Source organism: Oncorhynchus tshawytscha, linkage group LG08, assembly GCF_018296145.1.
Source record: "Oncorhynchus tshawytscha isolate Ot180627B linkage group LG08, Otsh_v2.0, whole genome shotgun sequence".
Taxonomy (NCBI): domain Eukaryota; kingdom Metazoa; phylum Chordata; class Actinopteri; order Salmoniformes; family Salmonidae; genus Oncorhynchus; species Oncorhynchus tshawytscha.
The window spans coordinates 80841609-80861618 of NC_056436.1; the positions used below are offsets into that span (position 1 = coordinate 80841609).

Below are 20010 nucleotides of genomic sequence, written 5' to 3' on the forward strand. Positions count from 1 at the left end.
CAACACAAAAACCTTAGAGGACGTACAATAGGGTCAACAAATGTGAACATGAAAACAGAGTTTTTAAATAAAAAGGTTGTAAGGTTACACAATAACATTGTTATTTGTATTTTTTCCAGTAATGAAAGATGGATGTCTCATGGTATGGTGGGGTATGCAAAATGGGTCAACTTTGAACACCTTTATCTCTTCAATGTTTTGTCATTCAGGTCCAAAAAGTCACGTTCTGAGCACTTCTACAATGGGCAAATATGTATGGAAGGTTTCGTCCCTATCAAAAGGGGATTTACCCCATACTGTAGATACCAGGTGATGAAGTAGCATACTGTATCCCGAATGGGACTCTATTCCCTATGTAGTGTACTACTGGTCAAAGGAAGTGCACTATGTTCTCCCTCCCCCCCCATTAGGCAGCATTATGTTCTCCCTCCCCCATTAGGCAGCATTATGTTCTCCCTCCCCCATTAGGCAGCATTATGTTCTCCCTCCCCCAAATAGGCAGCATTATGTTCTCCCCCCATTAGGCAGCATGATGTTCTCCCCCCATTAGGCAGCATGATGTTCTCCCCCCCATTAGGCGGCATTATGTTCTCCCTCCCCCATTAGGCAGCATTATGTTCTCTCTCCCCCATTAGGCAGCATTATGTTCTCCCTCCCCCATTAGGCAGCATTATGTTCTCCCTCCCCCATTAGGCAGCATTATGTTCTCCCTCCCCTATTAGGCAGCATTATGTTCTCCCTCCCCCATTAGGCAGCATTATGTTCTCCCTCCCCCATTAGGCGGCATTATGTTCTCCCTCCCTCCCCCATTAGGCAGCATTATGTTCTCCCTCCCCCCATTAGGCAGCATTATGTTCTCCCTCCCCCCATTAGGCGGCATTATGTTCTCCCTCCCTCCCCCCCCATTAGGCAGCATTATGTTCTCCCTCCCCCATTAGGCAGCATTATGTTCTCCCTCCCCCATTAGGCAGCATTATGTTCTCCTCCCCCATTAGGCAGCATTATGTTCTCCCTCCCCCATTAGGCAGCATTATGTTCTCCCTCCCCCATTAGGCAGCATTATGTTCTCCCCCCATTCGGCAGCATTATGTTCTCCCCCCATTAGGCAGCATTATGTTCTCCTCTCCCCATTAGGCAGCATTATGTTCTCCCTCCCCCATTAGGCAGCATTATGTTCTCCCTCCCCCATTAGGCAGCATTATGTTCTCCCTCCCCCCATTAGGCAGCATTATGTTCTCCCTCCCCCATTAGGCGGCATTATGTTCTCCCTCCCCCATTAGGCAGCATTATGTTCTCCCTCCCCTCCATTAGGCAGCATTATGTTCTCCCTCCTCCCCATTAGGCAGCATTATGTTCTCCCTCCCCCATTAGGCAGCATTATGTTCTCCCTCCCCCCCCATTAGGCAGCATTATGTTCTCCCTCCCCCCATTAGGCAGCATTATGTTCTCCCTCCCCCATTAGGCAGCATTATGTTCTCCCCCCCCATTCGGCAGCATTATGTTCTCCCCCCATTAGGCAGCATTATGTTCTCCTCTCTCCCCCATTAGGCAGCATTATGTTCTCCCTCCCCCATTAGGCAGCATTATGTTCTCCCTCCCCCATTAGGCAGCATTATGTTCTCCCTCCCCCATTAGGCAGCATTATGTTCACCCTCCCCCCATTAGGCGGCATTATGTTCTCCCTCCCCCATTAGGCAGCATTATGTTCTCCCTCCCCTCCATTAGGCAGCATTATGTTCTCCCTCCTCCCCATTAGGCAGCATTATGTTCTCCCTCCCCCCATTAGGCAGCATTATGTTCTCCCTCCCCCATTAGGCAGCATTATGTTCTCCCTCCCCCATTAGGCAGCATTATGTTCTCCCTCCCCCATTAGGCAGCATTATGTTCTCCCTCCCCCCATTAGGCGGCATTATGTTCTCCCTCCCTCCCCCCATTAGGCAGCATTATGTTCTCCCTGTACCCTGAAGAGGGACAAAGGAAGTCCTGATTAAGATCCTGACAGAGTCTCAAATGCCACCCTATCTCCTACATCGTTCACTATGGTCCATAGGGTTCTGGTCAAAAGTAGTGCCCTATGTAAAAAAAAAAAAATACATGGTGGCATTTGGGATGCATGCCTGCTATACAGTAGCTTATAAAATCAGCCACAGTCTCCTGCATGACATGCACTTTGCAATATAAAAAGCAATGCTATGAGGCAGAAGTAACGTGACACCAGGTGAGCCCCCCATGGCATGTCCTGGAGATATGCTGCTGTTGTTTAAGAGGATTCTGGAAGGGTGAATGGTGACAGTTCATTACAGTTCCACCATCCAGGGAATAGGGTAGACAGCAGAGAGAGCTATCTATTTAGGCTCTTCTTTAGAAACACTTGAAATGTTGACAATTAGTCAATGGATGCAAACAAATTGTACCCTATATAGTGTACTACTTTAGACCAGATCCCCCCTACATCGTGCACTACTTTAGACCAGATCCCCCCTACATAGTGCACTACTTTTGACCAGATCCCCCTACATAGAGCACTACTTTAGACCAGATCCCCCTACATAGTGCACTACTTTTGACCAGAGCCCCCTACATAGAGCACTACTTTAGACCAGATCCCCCTACATAGAGCACTACTTTAGACCAGATCCCCCTACATAGTGCACTACTTTAGACCAGATCCCCCTACATAGTGTACTACTTTAGACCAGATCCCCCTACATAGTGCACTACTTTAGACCAGATCCCCCCCTACATAGTGCACTACTTTAGACCAGATCCCCCCTACATAGTGCACTACTTTAGACCAGATCCCTATGCAGGTCCTGGTCAAAGGTAGTATACTAAATAGGGAATGGGATGGTATTTGGTACGCATCCAAATAATGCCTCATGGTTTCTGTCATGGGAGAGACTGAGAACAGAATGTTGCCAGCTACAGCACCAGACTCTATGAACTAGCTGTTCTGACCAGGATGTCAACGACACATCACTTCAGACTCTATGAACTGGCTGTTCTGACCAGGATGTCAACGACACATCACTTCAGACTCTATGAACTGGCTGTTCTGACCAGGATGTCAACGACACATCACTTCAGACTCTAGGAACTGGCTGTTCTGACCAGGATGTCAACGACACATCACTTCAGACTCTATGAACTGGCTGTTCTAACCAGGATGTCAACAACACATCACTTCAGACTAGGGCTGGGCTATACATCGAGTTTTTTTCGATATATTTGAGTTTATGTATTAGTGCGATATGGAAAATACCTGTATGCAAGAATCTAGGTTTTGTTATAATGTTGTAACGTTTTATAAATGCAGCATTGCGTGCCAACTGCGTGCCAACACGTGCACAGAGGTTATCCACCAATCACAACCCTAGTCAGTCTTTCACATATTGTAACCCCGCTGGAGAAGTGTAGCTGCGGTAAGAGTTCTACCAAAATGGAAAGTGAGGAAGCCAGCTCAGCTTCTCCTGAGGATGAAATCATCCCCAAAAAGCACAGCAATGTTTTTTTCAGTAATATGGAAGTGGTTCGGGTTTAAAACCTGTTGCGACTCTAGGGGGAGTATTTTCATTTTTGTAAAAAAAAAACGTTCCCGTTTTAAAACGGGATATTTTGTCAGAACAAGATGCTAGAATATGCATATAATTGACAGCTTAGGATAGAAATCACTCTAACGTTTCCAAAACTGTAAAAATATTGTCTGTGAGTATAACAGAACTCATGTTGCAGGCGAAAGCCTGAGAAAAATCCAATCAGGAAGTGCCCCATATTTTGAAAGCGCTGCGTTCCAATGAGTCTCTATTGAGCTGTGAATGTGCTATCAACCAGATTACGCTTTCTACGTATCCCCCAAGGTGTCTACAGCATTGTGACGTAGTTTTACGCATTTATGTTGAAGAATAGCCGTAGGCGGCTACATTGCGCAAGTGGTCACCTGATGCCTCCAGAGAGATCTCGCGTAAAATACAGAGGTAGCCATTACTCCAATCGGTCCTACTGAAAAATGAATTGTCCCGATGGATATATTATCGAATAGATATTTGAAAAACACCTTGAGGATTGATTATAAACAACGTTTGCCATGTTTCTGTCGATATTATGGAGCTAATTTGGAATATTATTTATACAAACGGAGCTATTTCGCCTACAAAAATAATATTTTTGGAAAAAAGGAACATTGGCTATCTAACTGGGAGTCTCGTGAGTGAAAACATCCAAAGCTCATCAAAGGTAAATTATTTAATTTGATTGCTTTCTGATTTCTGTGACCAAGTTACCTGCTGCTAGCTGGACAAAATGCTATGCTAGGCTATCGATAAACTTACACAAATGCTTGTCTAGCTTTGGCTGTAAAGCATATTTTGAAAATCTGAGATGACAGGGTGATTAACAAAAGGCTAACCTGTGTCTCAATATATTTCATTTGTGATTTTCATGAATAGTAATATTTTCTAGGGATATTTACGTCCGTTGCATTATGCTAATTAGTGTCAGGCGATGATTACGCTCCCGCATGCGGGATGGGGAGTCAGTAGAGGTTTTAAGAGATCTGACATTCAGCAAACGAATGTCCAGTACAAAATGTGTCGAAAGACAATCGCTACGAAAAGCAGCACAACCTACCTCTTCCATCACCTGCAACTGAAACACCCGGTGGAACGGGAGGAATGCGTGAGACTACGCAATGCCGATTCCAGTCGCCCGATTTCCAGTCGCCCGATTCCCAAAACGTCTGCTAAAAGACAAACTACCATAGTCGCATCCTTTTCAAAAGTTATCCCTTATGACAAGAAAAGTTTGAGGTGGAAGGAGATAACGGATGCAGTGACCTATTACATAGCGAAAGATATGGTTCCAATCTTTACAGTAGAAAAGCCAGGCTTTAAAAAGCTACTAGGTACAGTTGACCACAAATATCAGCTGCCAAAAGCCGCAAGTATTTCACAGAAGAAGCCCTGCGGCGATTATACACTGCTACCCGCAAAAGAGTCGCAGAGAAGCTGGCTAGTGTTTCTTTCTTTTCCCACCACAGTCAATCCATGGTCGAGCAGAACGTCAGAGCCACACCTAAGTTTGACAGTCCACTGCGTAAATGAAGACTGGAAAATGCTAAATGTCTGCCTCCAGACGTCTTACTTCCCTGATGATCATACGGGTGAAGTAATAACCCAGGGTCTCAGACTCTCTGGCATCGTGGAAGATGAGCGAAGACCGACGGGTGTGCATGACAACTGACAGTGGGAGCAACATGATAAAAGCATTGCGCTTGAACAACTGGACCCGCCTGCAATGCTTTGGGCTTCACCTCGCCATCGGTCAGTGTGACGTTGGATAATTAAAGTGCATTCAAGAAAGTTATGTTCAGGCCAACTGTAGGCTAATGTGTCAGTAGTTGTGTCATTCTGCCAATCTAATAGCAAAGAACCAAAGGCTGTTTAAATCATAACAACAAATTAACAAATTTTCAATCAAAACGATTATATTAATGACAAATGACAAACAGGTAGTGGTCAAAATTCCGAAACAATAGAATAGACGTGTGGGTGTGTGTTCATTTGTTTTGCACAAATAGGCCTGCATATTTTTTTTAATAAAGAAAAATCTATTAAGAATTATGCCTTTTTACATTTGTACAGAGAAAACAAGAAATCTAGATGTATATTGTGTATTGTCCAAACCTCTGAAAAAAATGTAGATACTACTGCAGCCCTACTCACAATGCCCTATTACTCCTCCTCCCTCCCCTCCTCCTCCTCCCTCTCCTCTCTCACTTTTCTCCCTCTCCTCTCCCTCTCCTCCTCCTCCTTGTCCTCTCCTCCTCCCTGTCCTCTCTCTCTCTCCTCTCCTACTCCTCCCTGTCCTCTCTCTTCTCTCCCTCTCCCCTCCTCCTCCTCCTCCTCCTCCCTCCTCCTCCTCCCTCTCCTCTTCCTCCCTCTCCTCTCCTCTCCTCCTCCTCCCTGTCCTCTCTCTCTCTCTTCTCTCCACTCCTCCTCCTCCCTCTCCTCTGCTCCTCCTCCTTGTCCTCTCTCTCTCTCTTATCTTCTCCTCCTCCACCTCCTCCCTCTCCTCCTCCTCCTCCTGTTGTAATGGTTTGTGGTTAACAGTGTAGTCATTCTGTAAACACTACATAGTGGTAGTGTTATTAGCATCACACCTCTAGAAACATTACATAGTGGAGTTCCAGACCCAGGCTATTAGCATCACACCTCTAGAAACATTACATAGTGGTGTTCCAGACCCATGCTATTAGCATCACACCTCTAGAAACATTACATAGTGGTGTTCCAGACCCAGGCTATTAGCATCACACCTCTAGAAACATTACATAGTGGTGTTCCAGACCCAGGCTATTAGCATCACACCTCTAGAAACATTACATAGTGGTGTTCCAGACCCAGGCTATTAGCATCACACCTCTAGAACATTACATAGTGGTGTTCCAGACCCAGGCTATTAGCATCACACCTCTAGAAACATTACATAGTGGTGTTCCAGACCCAGGCTATTAGCATCACACCTCTAGAAACATTACATAGTGGTGTTCCAGACCCAGGCTATTAGCATCACACCTCTAGTAACACAGCCTAGCAGGGTGTTCCAGACCCAGGCTATTAGCATCACACCTCTAGAAACATTACATAGTGGTGTTCCAGACCCAGGCTATTAGCATCACACCTCTAGAAACACATTCTAGCAGGGTGTTCCAGACCCAGGCTATTAGCATCACACCTCTAGAAACACATTCTAGCAGGATGTTCCTACTGTCTCTCCACTTGGTATAATCTCATACCATCTCCAGCAACATAACAAGTCAACTGTTAGCCGCAGGTAACTTCTTAGCAACTGTTAAACTGTTAGTGACTGTTAGCACAGATCTGTTTGTTTCTGCTTCATACGCCAACACCTCTTCCTTTGGTTGGCATCCCAAACATGACTGGCACTCACACAAATCAGATCTGGCAATGAAACAGGTCAATAAATAAACTGTTCTCCACAGACAGCCTCATAGCATTTTATAGCCGTTGTTGACATGTTGGTAATATTGGTTCTCTGATTATGAAGCCCGTACTGTATAACATGAACGTTAAATAAACAGCCATGTTAAAGATTGTTTTACTTCCTGTAATACCAACATCATGACATCACAACAATAGTGCTGAGGTGGGAAGAAAACACGTAACATCAACAACCTCCTTTTGTTTAGCTGGGAGGGAAGGAGGGAGGGAAGGACTAGGCTTGTCTGCTATTATTGGTACAGCAATGTGAAGGAGTATTACCTGCTCAGTGAAGAGGAAGGAGCTATCAGGCAGATCAGAGAGGGAGGGAGAGAGAGAGGGAGTGAGAGAGAGAGGGAAATAAAGAGAGAGAGGGAGATCAGGAATGAGAGAGAAAGAGAGGGAGAGAGGAGAGAGATGAGAGGAGAGAGGGAGAGAGGAGAGGTTTTGTTATATAACTGACTACAGTGACTCACCATCGTCATCATGTGAGGGATCAACACAGAGGGGTGCTCTGGACCCTCCCCCTCCTCCTCCTCTTTCTACTCCTCCAATGAGGGATCAACAGAGAGGGGTGCTCTGGACCCCCCCCTCCTCCTCCCTTTCTACTCCTCCAATGAGGGATCAACAGAGAGGGGTGCTCTGGACCCTCCCCCTCCCCCTCCTCTTTCTATTCCTCCAATGAGGGATCAACACAGAGGGGTGCTCTGGACCCTCCCCTCCTCCTCCTCTTTCTATTCCTCCAATGAGGGATCAACACAGAGGGGTGCTCTGGACCCTCCCCCCTCCTCCTCCTCTTTCTATTCCTCCAATGAGGGATCAACACAGAGGGTGCTCTGGACCCTCCCCCTCTTTCTACTCCTCCTATGAGGGATCAACACAGAGGGGTGCTCTGGACCCTCCCCCCTCCTCCTCCTCTTTCTACTCCTCCTATGAGGGATCAACAGAGAGACAGAGGGGTGCTCTGGACCCTCCCCCTCCTCCTCCTCTTTCTACTCCTCCTATGAGGGATCAACAGAGAGACAGAGGGGTGCTCTGGACCCTCCCCCTCCACCTCTTTCTACTCCTCCTATGAGGGATCAACAGAGAGACAGAGGGGTGCTCTGGACCCTCCTCCTCCTCCTCCTCTTTATCCCTGCCTGAGAGCATGAGTCTACATCTGCACGTGATTCTCTCCCTCCCTGACATGTATAACTGCAGGGCAGAGCAGTGATGTTTCTATTTAATCAAAGTCATTATCTTAAAGGGTAGGTCAGCTGGCAACAATCAATGAGAAGGAGGATGCAGGACTCTGCAGTGTGACCATTTTACTCACATATATGGCTAAATATTTTGCCGTGCAACCTGGAGTATCAGTGTACCTAAAAAAAAAAGTTTTAAAAAAGTCTCCAACCTCCAAAAAAATGTGTTCCTAAATTCCTTTTAATGAGTTACAATTCATATAATGAAATCAATTGAAATAATGAAGCCCTAATCTATGAAATGAGGCCCTAATCTATAGATTTCACACAACTGGGCTGGGGAGCAGCCATGTATGGGCCTGGTAGGGCATAGGCCCACCCACTTGGGAGCCAGGTCCAGCCAATCAGAATGAGACATCTGTAGCATTATGTTGTGTGACAAAACTGCATATTTTAAAAGAGACCTTTTATTGTCCCCGGCACAAGGTGCACCTGTGTAATGATCATGCTGTTTAATCAGCTTCTTGATATGCCACACCTGTCAGATGGATGGATTTTCTTGACAAAGGAGAAATGTTCTCTAACACGGATGTAAACAGATTTGTTCAGAACATTTGAGAGAAATAAGATTTGTGTCTGTATGGAAAGAAAATATGGGATCTTTTATATCAGTTCATGAAACATGGGACCAACATGTTGCATTTATATTTTTGTTCAGTATTAAAAAAAGGTCAGCGCAGAGCCCTGAGGTTTGAAATTAAATCTCTGCAGGTGTGTTTTTGTGTTGGTAAGGATGGCATAGCACTAGCGTCAGAATAACCTGCTTTGAAACGACCAAGGCTACACAGCATAGTGTAGTTGTACAGTTTCACTTAGGGTTAAAAGGTAGAGGATTCATTTCTTTATCTGGGACCAGGTACAACATAACACACGGTAGGTACTGCACCTGTGTTAGCGTAGCTGCGTAGCTAACGCTGCACCAGCAGTCCAGATGATGTTTATGGTACACCAAGGAAGGTCAAGGTTGTTGTGCCCTCCATCTCTTCTCAGATGAACCTCTGCTAAATGAGCACATGGGAAGCATCGTTGAGCACCCTTCCTGTCTGTGTCTCCATACCAAATCGCACCCTACATAGTGCACTACGTTTGACCAGAGCCCTGGTCTATATAGGGGTATAGGGTCCCATTTTGGACACAGGTGTATTCCATCTCCCAGGCCAGACCACAGCAGGACCATGCAATGTACTTTCAGACTGCTGCTCATCAGCTTTAGGAAAGCCTGGCCTCCTACTAAAAACTCTGATTGGAATCTGGGCTGCCCTGCTGTTTCCTATACACTCTGCTCCATCTTCCAATACCTCCATCTATCTATCATTCACTCACTCCATCTATCTATCATTCACTCCCTCCATCTATCTGTCATTCACTCCCTCCATCTATCTATCATTCACTAGTCCATCTATCTGAAAACAGCCTGTGTTCCCTCCATCTATCTATCTATCATTAGTCTGAAAACCATCTGTGTTAAAGGACTAGTTAGTCTGAAAACATCTATCTGTCATTCACTCCATCTATCTGGACTCCATCTAGTCTGAAAACAGCCTGTGTTAAAGGACTAGTTAGTCTGAAAACAGCCTGTGTTAAACTCCTCCATCTAGTTAGTCTGAAAACAGCCTGTCCATCTATCTAGTCATTCACTCCTCCATCTCAAACAGCATCTAGTCATTCACTCCTCCATCCTGTGTTAAAGGACTAGTTAGTCTGAAAACATCTATCTGTCATTCACTCCTCCAAGGACTAGTCATTCAGTCTGAAAACAGCCTGTCTTCATTCAAGGACTAGTTAGTCTGTCAGCCTGTGTTCTAGTTATTCTGAAAACAGCCTGTGTTAAAGGACTACCTATCTATCTGTCTGACTCCCTCCAAACAGCCTGTGTCATTCAATCTAGTCATTCACTCCCTCCACTAGTTATCTGAAATCATTCAGCCTGTGTTAAAGTCATTCACCTCCTCCATCTATCTATCATTAGTCTGAAAACAGCCATGTGTTAATCTATCTAGTTAGTCTGAAAACATCCTGTGTTAAAGGACTGTCAGTTAGTCTGAAAACAGCCTGTGTTAAAGGACTAGTTAGTCTGAAAACAGCCTGTGTTAAAGGACTAGTTAGTCTGAAAACAGCCTGTGTTAAAGGACTAGTTAGTCTGAAAACAGCCTGTGTTAAAGGACATTAGTCTGAAAACAGCCTGTGTTAAAGGACTAGTTAGTCTGAAAACAGCCTGTGTTAAAGGACTAGTTAGTCTGAAAACAGCCTGTGTTAAAGGACTAGTTAGTCTGAAAACAGCCTGTGTTAAAGGACTAGTTAGTCTGAAAACAGCCTGTGTTAAAGGACTAGTTAGTCTGAAAACAGCCTGTGTTAAAGGACTAGTTAGTCTGAAAACAGCCTGTGTTAAAGGACTAGTTAGTCTGAAAACAGCCTGTGTTAAAGGACTAGTTAGTCTGAAAACAGCCTGTGTTAAAGGACTAGTTAGTCTGAAAACAGCCTGTGTTAAAGGACTAGTTAGTCTGAAAACAGCCTGTGTTAAAGGACTAGTTAGTCTGAAAACAGCCTATGTTTACGGACTAGTTATCCTGTAAACAGCCTGAGTTACAGGACTAGTTAGTCTGAAAACAGCCTGTGTTACAGGACTAGTTGGTCTGAAAACAGCCTGTGTTACAGGACTAGTTGGTCTGAAAACAGCCTGTGTTACAGGACTAGTTAGTCTGAAAATAGCCTGAGTTACAGGACTAGATAATCTGAAAACAGCCTGTGTTAAAGGACTAGTTAGTCTGAAAACAGCCTGTGTTAAAGGACTAGTTAGTCTGAAAATAGCCTGAGTTACAGGACTAGTTAGTCTGAAAACAGCCTGTCTTAAAGTACTAGTTATCCTGTAAACACACACACACACACACACACACACACACACACACACACACATCACTCACCGACTTTGTGACTGGTGTCCGCCAGTGCTTCGCTCACGTGCTGGGAGGTCACACCTGAGCCTGAGCGGTTAGAGGAGCTGTGATTGGCAGGGGGTTCAGGCTGTTGAGGGCACTAACGCTGGGTGGCTGAGTCTGCCCCTGGGTCGGCTGGTACACACTGTTGATATTAGCAGCTTGTTAGGTTTTTTTCCTGGGTGGTGATGGGGGGGGTTGAGAGCAGAAATATAGGGGTCTTTGTGGGGCTCTGGGGGCAGGTTGAAGCAGGTTGTCCAGTTGGGGTTTGTTGAGTCACCGGTCCCGCTGTTGCTAAACCCACTCTCACTCCTGATCCGTGGACAAGTTCCAGCCGAGATGTCACTCCCCTTCCAAGGATTTCCCTCCAGAAGCTTGGCTGCTGCCGTTGTGATTGGCTGGGAGAGAAGAAACACATTACAGGATCCGAGAGAGAGAGAGATGGAGAGAAACCGAGAGTGACCGAGAGGACACAGAGAGAGACAGAGCCAGAGAGAGAGAGAGACACAGAGAGAGACCGAGAGAGACCAAGAGGACACATAGAGAGAGACAGAGAGAAAGAGAGAGCGAGAGAGAGAGAGAGAGAGAGAGAGAAAGGAAGAGACCGAGAGAGTGAGAGACCGAGTGACAGGGAGAGACCGAGTAACAGGGAGAGACCGAGTGACAGGGAGAGACCGAGAGAGAGAGAGTGATAGAGAGACCGAGTGAGAGAGAAAGTGAGAGAACATACATAGAGAACCCACTCACTCCTAATCTCTCTGTGAAAATGAAACCCATTACAGGATCTGAGAGAGAGAGACACAGAGAGAGTGAGAGACCGAGAGAGTGAGAAACCGAGAGAGAGTGAGAGACAGAGAGACAGGGAGAGGCCGAGTGACAGGGAGAGACCGAGAGACTGAGAGACCGAGGGAGTGAGTGAGTGACAGAGAGAGACAGGGTGACAGGGAGAGACCGAGGGAGTGAGTGAGTGACCGAGTGACAGAGAGACAGGGAGAGACCGAGAGAGTGAGTGACCGAGTTACAGGGAGAGACTGAGAGACCGAGTGACAGGGAGAGATGAGGGACTGAGAGACCGAGTGACAGGGAGTGACCGAGTGACAAGGAGAAACCGAGTGACAAGGAGAGACTGAGAGACCGAGTGACAGGGAGAGATGAGGGACTGAGAGACCGAGTGACAGGGAGAGACCGAATGACAGGGAGAGACTGAATGACAGGGAGAGGCCGAGTGACAATGAGAGACTGAGAGTGAGAAACCGAGTGACAGGGAGAGACCGAGAGACTGAGAGACTGAGTGACAATTAGAGAGTGAGAGACCGAGTGACAGGGAGAGACCTAGTGACAGGGAGAGACCGAGAGACTGAGAGAGACCGAGTGACAGGGAGAGACTGAGAGACCGAGTGACAGGGAGAGACCTAGTGACAGGGAGAGACCGAGAGACTGAGAGAGACCGAGTGACAGGGAGAGACTGAGAGACCGAGTGACAGGGAGAGACTGAGAGACCGAGTGACAGGGAGAGACCAAATGACAGGGAGAGACAAAATGACAGGGAGAGACCGAATGACAGGGAGAGACCGAGTGACTGAGAGACCGAGTGACAATGAGAGACAGAGAGTGAGAGACCGAGTGACAGGAAGAGACCGAGTGACAGGGAGAGACCTAGTGACAGGGAGAGACCTAGTGACAGGGAGAGACCGAGTGACAGGGAGAGACTGAATGACAGGGAGAGACCGAGTGACAATGAGAGACCGAGACTGAGAGACCGAGTGACAGGGAGAGACTGAATGACAGGGAGAGACTGAATGACAGGGAGAGACCGAGTGACAATGAGAGACTGAGACGCCGAGTGACAGGGAGAGACCGAATGACAGGGAGAGACTGAATGACAGGGAGAGACCGAGTGACAATGAGAGACTGAGACTGAGAGACCGATTGACAGGGAGAGACCGAGTGACAGGGAGAGACTGAATGACAGGGAGAGACCGAGTAACAGGGAGAGACCGAGTGACAATGAGGGACTGAGACTGAGAGACCGAGTGACAGGGAGAGACTGTGAGACCGAGTGACAGGGGGAGATGAGGGACTGAGAGACCGAGTGACAGGGAGAGACCGAATGACAGGGAGAGACTGAATGATAGGGAGAGACCGAGTGACAATGAGAGACTGAGACTGAGAGACCGAGTGACAGGGAGAGACCGAGAGAGTGAGAGACCGAGTGACAGGGAGAGACCGAGAGAGTGAGAGACCGAGAGAGTGAGAGACCGAGAGAGTGAGAGACAGAGTGACAGGGAGAGACTGAGTGACAGGGAGAGACCGAGAGACTGAGTTACAGGGAGAGACCGAAAGACTGAGAGACCTAGTGACAGGGAGAGGCCAAGAGAGTGAGAGACCGAGAGAGTGAGAGACCGAGTGACAGGGAGAGACCCGAGTGACAGGGAGAGACCGAGTGACAGGGAGAGACGAGGGACCGAGTGACAGGGAGAGACCAAGAGAGTGAGAGACCGAGTGACAGGGAGAGACCGAGAGACCGAGTGACAGGGAGAGACCGAGAGAGTGAGAGACCGAGTGACACGGAGAGACCGAGAGACCGAGTGACAGGGAGAGACCGAGAGACAGAGAGACCGAGTGACAGGGAGAGACAAGAGAGACAGAGAGACCGAGTGACAGGAGAGACTGAGTGACAGTGACAGAGAGAGTGAGAGACCGAGTGACAGGGAGAGACTGAGAGAGTGAGAGACCGAGTGACAGGGAGAGACCGAGAGACCGAGTGACAGGGAGAGACTGAGAGACCGAGAGAGACCGAGTGACAGGGAGAGACTGACAGACCGAGTGACAGGGAGAGACCGAGTGACAGGGAGAGACCGAGTGACTGAGTGACAGGGAGAGACCGAGAGACTGAGAGACCGAGTGACAGGGAGAGACCGAGAGAGTGACAGGGAGAGACCGAGTGACAGGGAGAGACTGAGTGACAGGGAGAGACCGAGTGACAGGAGAGACCGAGTGACAAGGAGTGACTGAGAGACCGAGTGACAGGGGAGACTGAGAGACCGAGACAGAGAGAGACCGAGTGACAGGGAGAGACCGAGACTGAGAGTGACAGGGAGAGACCGAGTGAGAGTGAGAGACCGAGTGACAGGGAGAGACCGAGAGAGTGAGAGACCGAGTGACAGGGAGAGACCGAGGGAGAGAGTGGAGAGACCGAGTGACAGGGAGAGACCGAGAGAGTGACAGGGAGAGACCGAGAGACCGAGTGACAGGGAGAGACCGAGAGACTGAGAGAGACCGATTGACAGGGAGAGACCGAGTGACAGAGAGAGACAGAGAGACACTGAGAGAGTGAGAGACCGAGTGACAGAGAGAGACTGAGAGACCGAGTGACAGGGAGAGACCGAGAGACTGAGACCGAGAGACCGAGTGACAGGGAGAGACTGAGAGACCGAGTGACAGGGAGAGACCGAGAGACTGAGAGAGACCGAGTGACAGGGAGAGACTGAGAGACCGAGTGACAGGGAGAGACTGAGAGACCGAGAGACAGGGAGAGACTGAGAGACCGAGTGACAGGAGAGAGACCGAGTGACAGGGAGAGACCGAATGACAGGGAGAGACCGAGTGACAGGGAGAGACCGAGAGACAGAGACCGAGTAACAGGAGAGACCGAGTGACATGGGAGAGACTGAGAGACCGAGTGACAGAGAGAGACCGAGTGACAGGGAGAGACCGAGTGACCGAGTGACAGGGAGAGACCGAGTGAGAGGAGAGACCGAGTGACAGGGAGAGACCGAGAGAGTGAGGAGAGACCGAGTGACAGGGAGAGACGAGTGACAGGGAGAGACCGAGAGACTGAGAGACCGAGTGACAAGGGAGACTGAGAGAGTGAGTGACAGGGAGAGACTGAGAGACCGAGTGACAGGGAGAGACTGAGTGACAGGGAGAGACCGAGTGACGAGTGACAGGGAGAGACCGAGTGAGAGGGAGAGACCGAGTGACAGGGAGAGACCTGAGAGAGAGAGTGAGAGACCGAGTGACAGGGAGAGACCGAGAGAGGGAGAGACCGAGTGACAGGGAGAGACCGAGAGACCGAGTGACAGGGAGAGACCAAGAGAGGGAGAGACCGAGTGACAGGGAGAGACCGAGAGACAGAGAGACCGATTGACAGGGAGACCGAGTGACAGAGAGAGACAGAGAGAGACTGAGTGACAGGGAGAGACCGAGTGACAGAGAGAGACCGAGAGACCGAGTGACAGGGAGAGACGAGAGACTGAGAGAGAGATCGAGTGACAGGGAGAGACTGACAGATCGAGTGACAGGGAGAGACCGAGAGACTGAGAGAGACCGAGTGACAGGGAGAGACTGAGAGACCGAGTGACAGGGAGAGACTGAGAGACCGAGTGACAGGAGAGCCTGAGAGACCGAGAGACAGTGACAGGGAGAGACCGAGTGACAGGGAGAGACCGAATGACAAGAGAGACCGAGTGACAGGGAGAGACTGAGAGACCTAGTGACAGGGAGAGACCGAATGACAAGAGAGACCGAGTGACAGAGAGAGTGAGAGACCGAGTGACAGGGAGAGACCGAGAGACAGAGACCGAGTGACAGGGAGAGACCGAGAGACAGGAGAGACTGAGTGAGGGAGAGACCGAAAGACTGAGAGACCGAGTGACAGGGAGAGACCGAGTGACAGGGAGAGACTGAGTGACAAGGAGAGACCGAGAGAGTGAGAGACCGAGAGACAGGGAGAGACAGGGAGAGACCGAGTGACAGGGAGAGACTGAATGACAAGGAGAGACCGAGTGACAGGGAGAGATGAGAGACCGAATGACAGGGAGAGACTGAATGACAGGGAGAGACCGAGTGACAGGGAGAGATGAGGGACCGAGTGACAGGGAGAGACCAAGAGAGTGAGAGACCGAGTGACAGGGAGAGACCGAGAGACCGAGTGACAGGGAGAGACCGAGGGAGAGTGAGAGACCGAGTGACACGGAGAGACCGAGAGACCGAGTGACAGGGAGAGACCGAGAGACAGAGAGACCGAGTGACAGGGAGACCGAGTGACAGAGAGAGACAGAGAGACCGAGTGACAGGGAGAGACTGAGAGAGTGAGAGACCGAGAGACCGAGTGACAGGGAGAGACTGAGAGACCGAGAGAGATCGAGTGACAGGGAGAGACTGACAGACCGAGTGACAGAGAGAGACCGAGAGACAGGGAGAGACGAGGGACTGATAGACCGAGTGACAGGGAGAGACCGAGAGACTGAGAGAGTGAGAGACCGAGTGACAGGGAGAGACTGAGAGACCGAGTGACAGGGAGAGATGAGGGACTGAGAGACCGAGTGACAGGGAGAGACTGACAGACCGAGTGACAGAGAGAGACCGAGTGACAGGGAGAGACTGAGAGACCGAGTGACAGGGGAGAGAGACCGAGTGACAGAGAGAGACCGAGTGACAGGGAGAGACCGAGACCGAGTGACAGGGAGAGACCGAGTGACAGGGAGAGACCGAGTGACAGAGAGAGACAGAGACCGAGTGACAGGGAGAGACAGAGAGTGAGAGACCGAGTGACAGGGAGAGACCGAGAGACCGAGTGACAGGGAGAGACTGAGAGACCGAGAGAGATCGAGTGACAGGGAGAGACTGAGAGACCGAGTGACAGAGAGAGACCGAGTGACAGGGAGAGACTGAGAGACCGAGTGACAGGGAGAGACTGAGAGACCGAGTGACAGGGAGAGACCGAGTGACAGAGAGAGACCGAGTGACAGAGAGAGACCGAGTGACAGGGAGAGACTGAGAGACCGAGTGACAGGGAGAGACCGAGAGACTGAGAGACCGAGTGACCGAGAGAGTGAGAGACCGAGTGACAGGGAGAGACCGAGAGAGTGAGAGACTGAGTGTCAGGGAGAGACAGAGAGAGTGAGAGACCGAGTGACAGGGAGAGACTGAGTGACAGGGAGAGACCGAGAGACTGAGAGACCGAGTGACAGAGAGAGACCTAGTGACAGGGAGAGACCGAGTGACAGAGAGAGACCTAGTGACAGGGAGAGACCGAGTGACCGAGTGACAGGGAGAGACCGAGAGAGTGAGAGACCGAGTGACAGGGAGAGACCGAGAGAGTGAGAGACCGAGTGACAGGGAGAGACCGAGACAGGAGAGTGAGAGACCGAGTGAAAGGAGAGACCGAGAGACCGAGTGACAGGGAGAGACCGAGAGAGTGAGAGACCGAGTGACAGGGAGAGACCGAGAGACCGAGTGACAGGGAGAGACCGAGAGACTGAGAGAGACCGATTGACAGAGAGACCGAGTGACAGAGAGAGACAGAGAGACACTGAGAGAGTGAGAGACCGAGTGACAGAGAGAGACCGAGAGACCGAGTGACAGGGAGAGACCGAGAGACTGAGACCGAGAGAGACCGAGTGACAGGAGAGACTGAGAGACCGAGTGACAGGGAGAGACCGAGAGACTGAGAGAGACCGAGTGACAGGGAGAGACTGAGAGACCGAGTGACAGGGAGAGACTGAGAGACTGAGAGAGACCGAGTGACAGGGAGAGACTGAGAGACCGAGTGACAGGGGAGAGACCTGAGAGACCGAGTGACAGGGAGAGACCGAGTGACAGGGAGAGACGAATGACGAGTGAAGGGAGAGACCGAGTGACAGGGAGAGACTGAGAGACCTAGTGACAGGGAGAGACCGAATGACAAGAGAGACCGAGTGACAGAGAGAGTGAGAGACCGAGTGACAGGGAGAGACCGAGAGACAGTGAGAGACCGAGTGACAGGGAGAGACCGAAAGAGTGAGAGACCGAGTGACAGGGAGAGACCGAGTGACAAGGAGAGACCGAGAGAGAGAGACCGAGTGACAGGGAGAGAGACCGAGTGAGAGAGAGTGACAGGGAGAGACCGAGAGAGTGAGAGACCGAGTGAGTGAGACAGGGAGAGGCCGAGAGAGTGAGAGGCCGAGAGAGTGAGAGGCCGAGAGAGTGAGAGGCCGAGAGAGTGAGAGGCCGAGAGAGTGAGAGGCCGAGAGAGTGAGAGGCCGAGAGAGTGAGAGACCGAGTGACAGGGAGAGACCGAGAGAGTGAGAGACCGAGAGAGTGAGAGACCGAGTGACAGGGAGAGACAGGGAGAGAATGAGTGACAGGGAGAGACTGAATGACAAGGACAGACCGAGTGACAGGGAGAGATGAGAGACCGAATGACAGGGAGAGACTGAATGACAGGGAGAGACCGAGTGACAAGGAGAGACCGAGAGTGAGAGACCGAGTGACAGGGAGAGACCGAGTGACAAGGAGAGACCGAGTGACAGGGAGAGACCGAGTGACAGGGAGAGGCCGAGAGAGTGAGAGGCCGAGAGAGTGAGAGGCCGAGAGAGTGAGAGACCGAGTGACAGGAGAGACCGAGTGACAGGGAGAGACAGTGAGAGAGAGTGAGAGGCCGAGTGACAGGGAGAGACCGAGTGACAGGGAGAGACCGAGTGACAATGAGAGACCGAGAGAGTGAGAGACCGAGTGACAGGGAGAGACAGGGAGAGAATGAGTGACAGGGAGAGACTGAATGACAAGGACAGACCGAGTGACAGGGAGAGATGAGAGACCGAATGACAGGGAGAGACTGAATGACAGGGAGAGACCGAGTGACAGGGAGAGATGAGAGACCAAATGACAGGCAGAGACTGAATGACAGGGAGAGACTGAATGACAGGGAGAGACCGAGTGACAATGAGAGACTGTGAGACCGAGTGACAGGGAGAGACTGTGAGACCGAGTGACAGGGAGAGATGAGGGACTGAATGACAGGGAGAGACCGAGTGACAAGAAGAGACCGAGAGAGTGAGAGACCGAGTGACAGGGAGAGACCGAGTGACAAGGAGAGACGGAGTGACAGGGAGAGACCGAATGACAGGGAGAGACTGAATGACAGGGAGAGACCGAGTGACAATGAGAGACTGAGACTGAGAGACCGAGTGACAGGGAGAGACCGAGAGAGTGAGAGACCGAGTGACAGGGAGAGACCGAGAGAGTGAGAGACCGAGTGACAGGGAGAGACCGAGAGACTGAGTTACAGGGAATGACCGAGAGACTGAGAGACAGGGAGAGACCGAGAGACTGAGAGACCTAGTGACAGGGAGAGGCCAAGAGAGTGAGAGACCGAGAGAGTGAGAAACCGAGTGACAGGGAGAGACCGAGTGACAGGTAGAGACGAGTGACAGGGAGAGACGAGGACCGAGTGACAGGGAGAGACCGAGAGAGTGAGAGACCGAGTGACAGGGAGAGACCGAGTGACAGGGAGACCGAGAGACTGAGTGACAGGGAGAGACCGAGAGACTGAGAGACAGGGGAGAGACCGAGAGACTGAGAGACAGGGAGAGACCGAGAGAGTGAGAGACCGAGTGACAGGGAGAGACCGAGAGACCGAGTGACAGGGAGAGACCGAGAGAGTGAGAGACCGAGTGACAGGGAGAGACCGAGAGACCGAGTGACAGGGAGAGACCGAGAGAGACCGAGTGACAGGGAGAGACCGAGAGAGACCGAGTGACAGAGAGAGACCGAGAGACCGAGTGACAGGGAGAGACTGAGTGACAGGGAGAGACCGAGAGACTGAGAGACCAAGTGACAAGGAGAGACCGAGAGAGTGAGAGACCGAGAGAGTGAGAGACCGAGAGAGTGAGAAACTGAGATACCGAGTGACAAGGAGAGACCGAGAGAGTGAGAGACTGAGTGACGGGGAGAGACCGAGAGAGTGAGAGGCCGAGAGACCGATAGAGTGAGAGGCCGAGAGAGTGAGAGGCCGAGTGACGGGGAGAGACCGAGAGACTGAGTGACAGGGAGAGACCGAGAGAGTGAGAGACC

General features: G+C 50.2%; 1 protein-coding gene across 3 annotated transcripts in view; it reads right to left on the bottom strand.

The window, feature by feature from the left end:
* The window catches only part of LOC112264328 (E3 ubiquitin-protein ligase SH3RF3), a 44903-nt gene that overhangs the window by 10174 nt on the left and 14719 nt on the right, over nucleotides 1–20010 (bottom strand). The window contains exon 2 of one of the 3 annotated variants that reach the window (XM_042326048.1): nucleotides 11165–11570. The gene's annotated coding sequence lies outside the window, so the exon portion shown is untranslated. Of the gene's footprint in view, nucleotides 1–7280; nucleotides 7385–9125; nucleotides 9256–11164; nucleotides 11571–20010 lie in introns of those variants that run through there. The other 2 variants (XM_042326050.1, XM_042326049.1) reach the window with 2 other exon arrangements.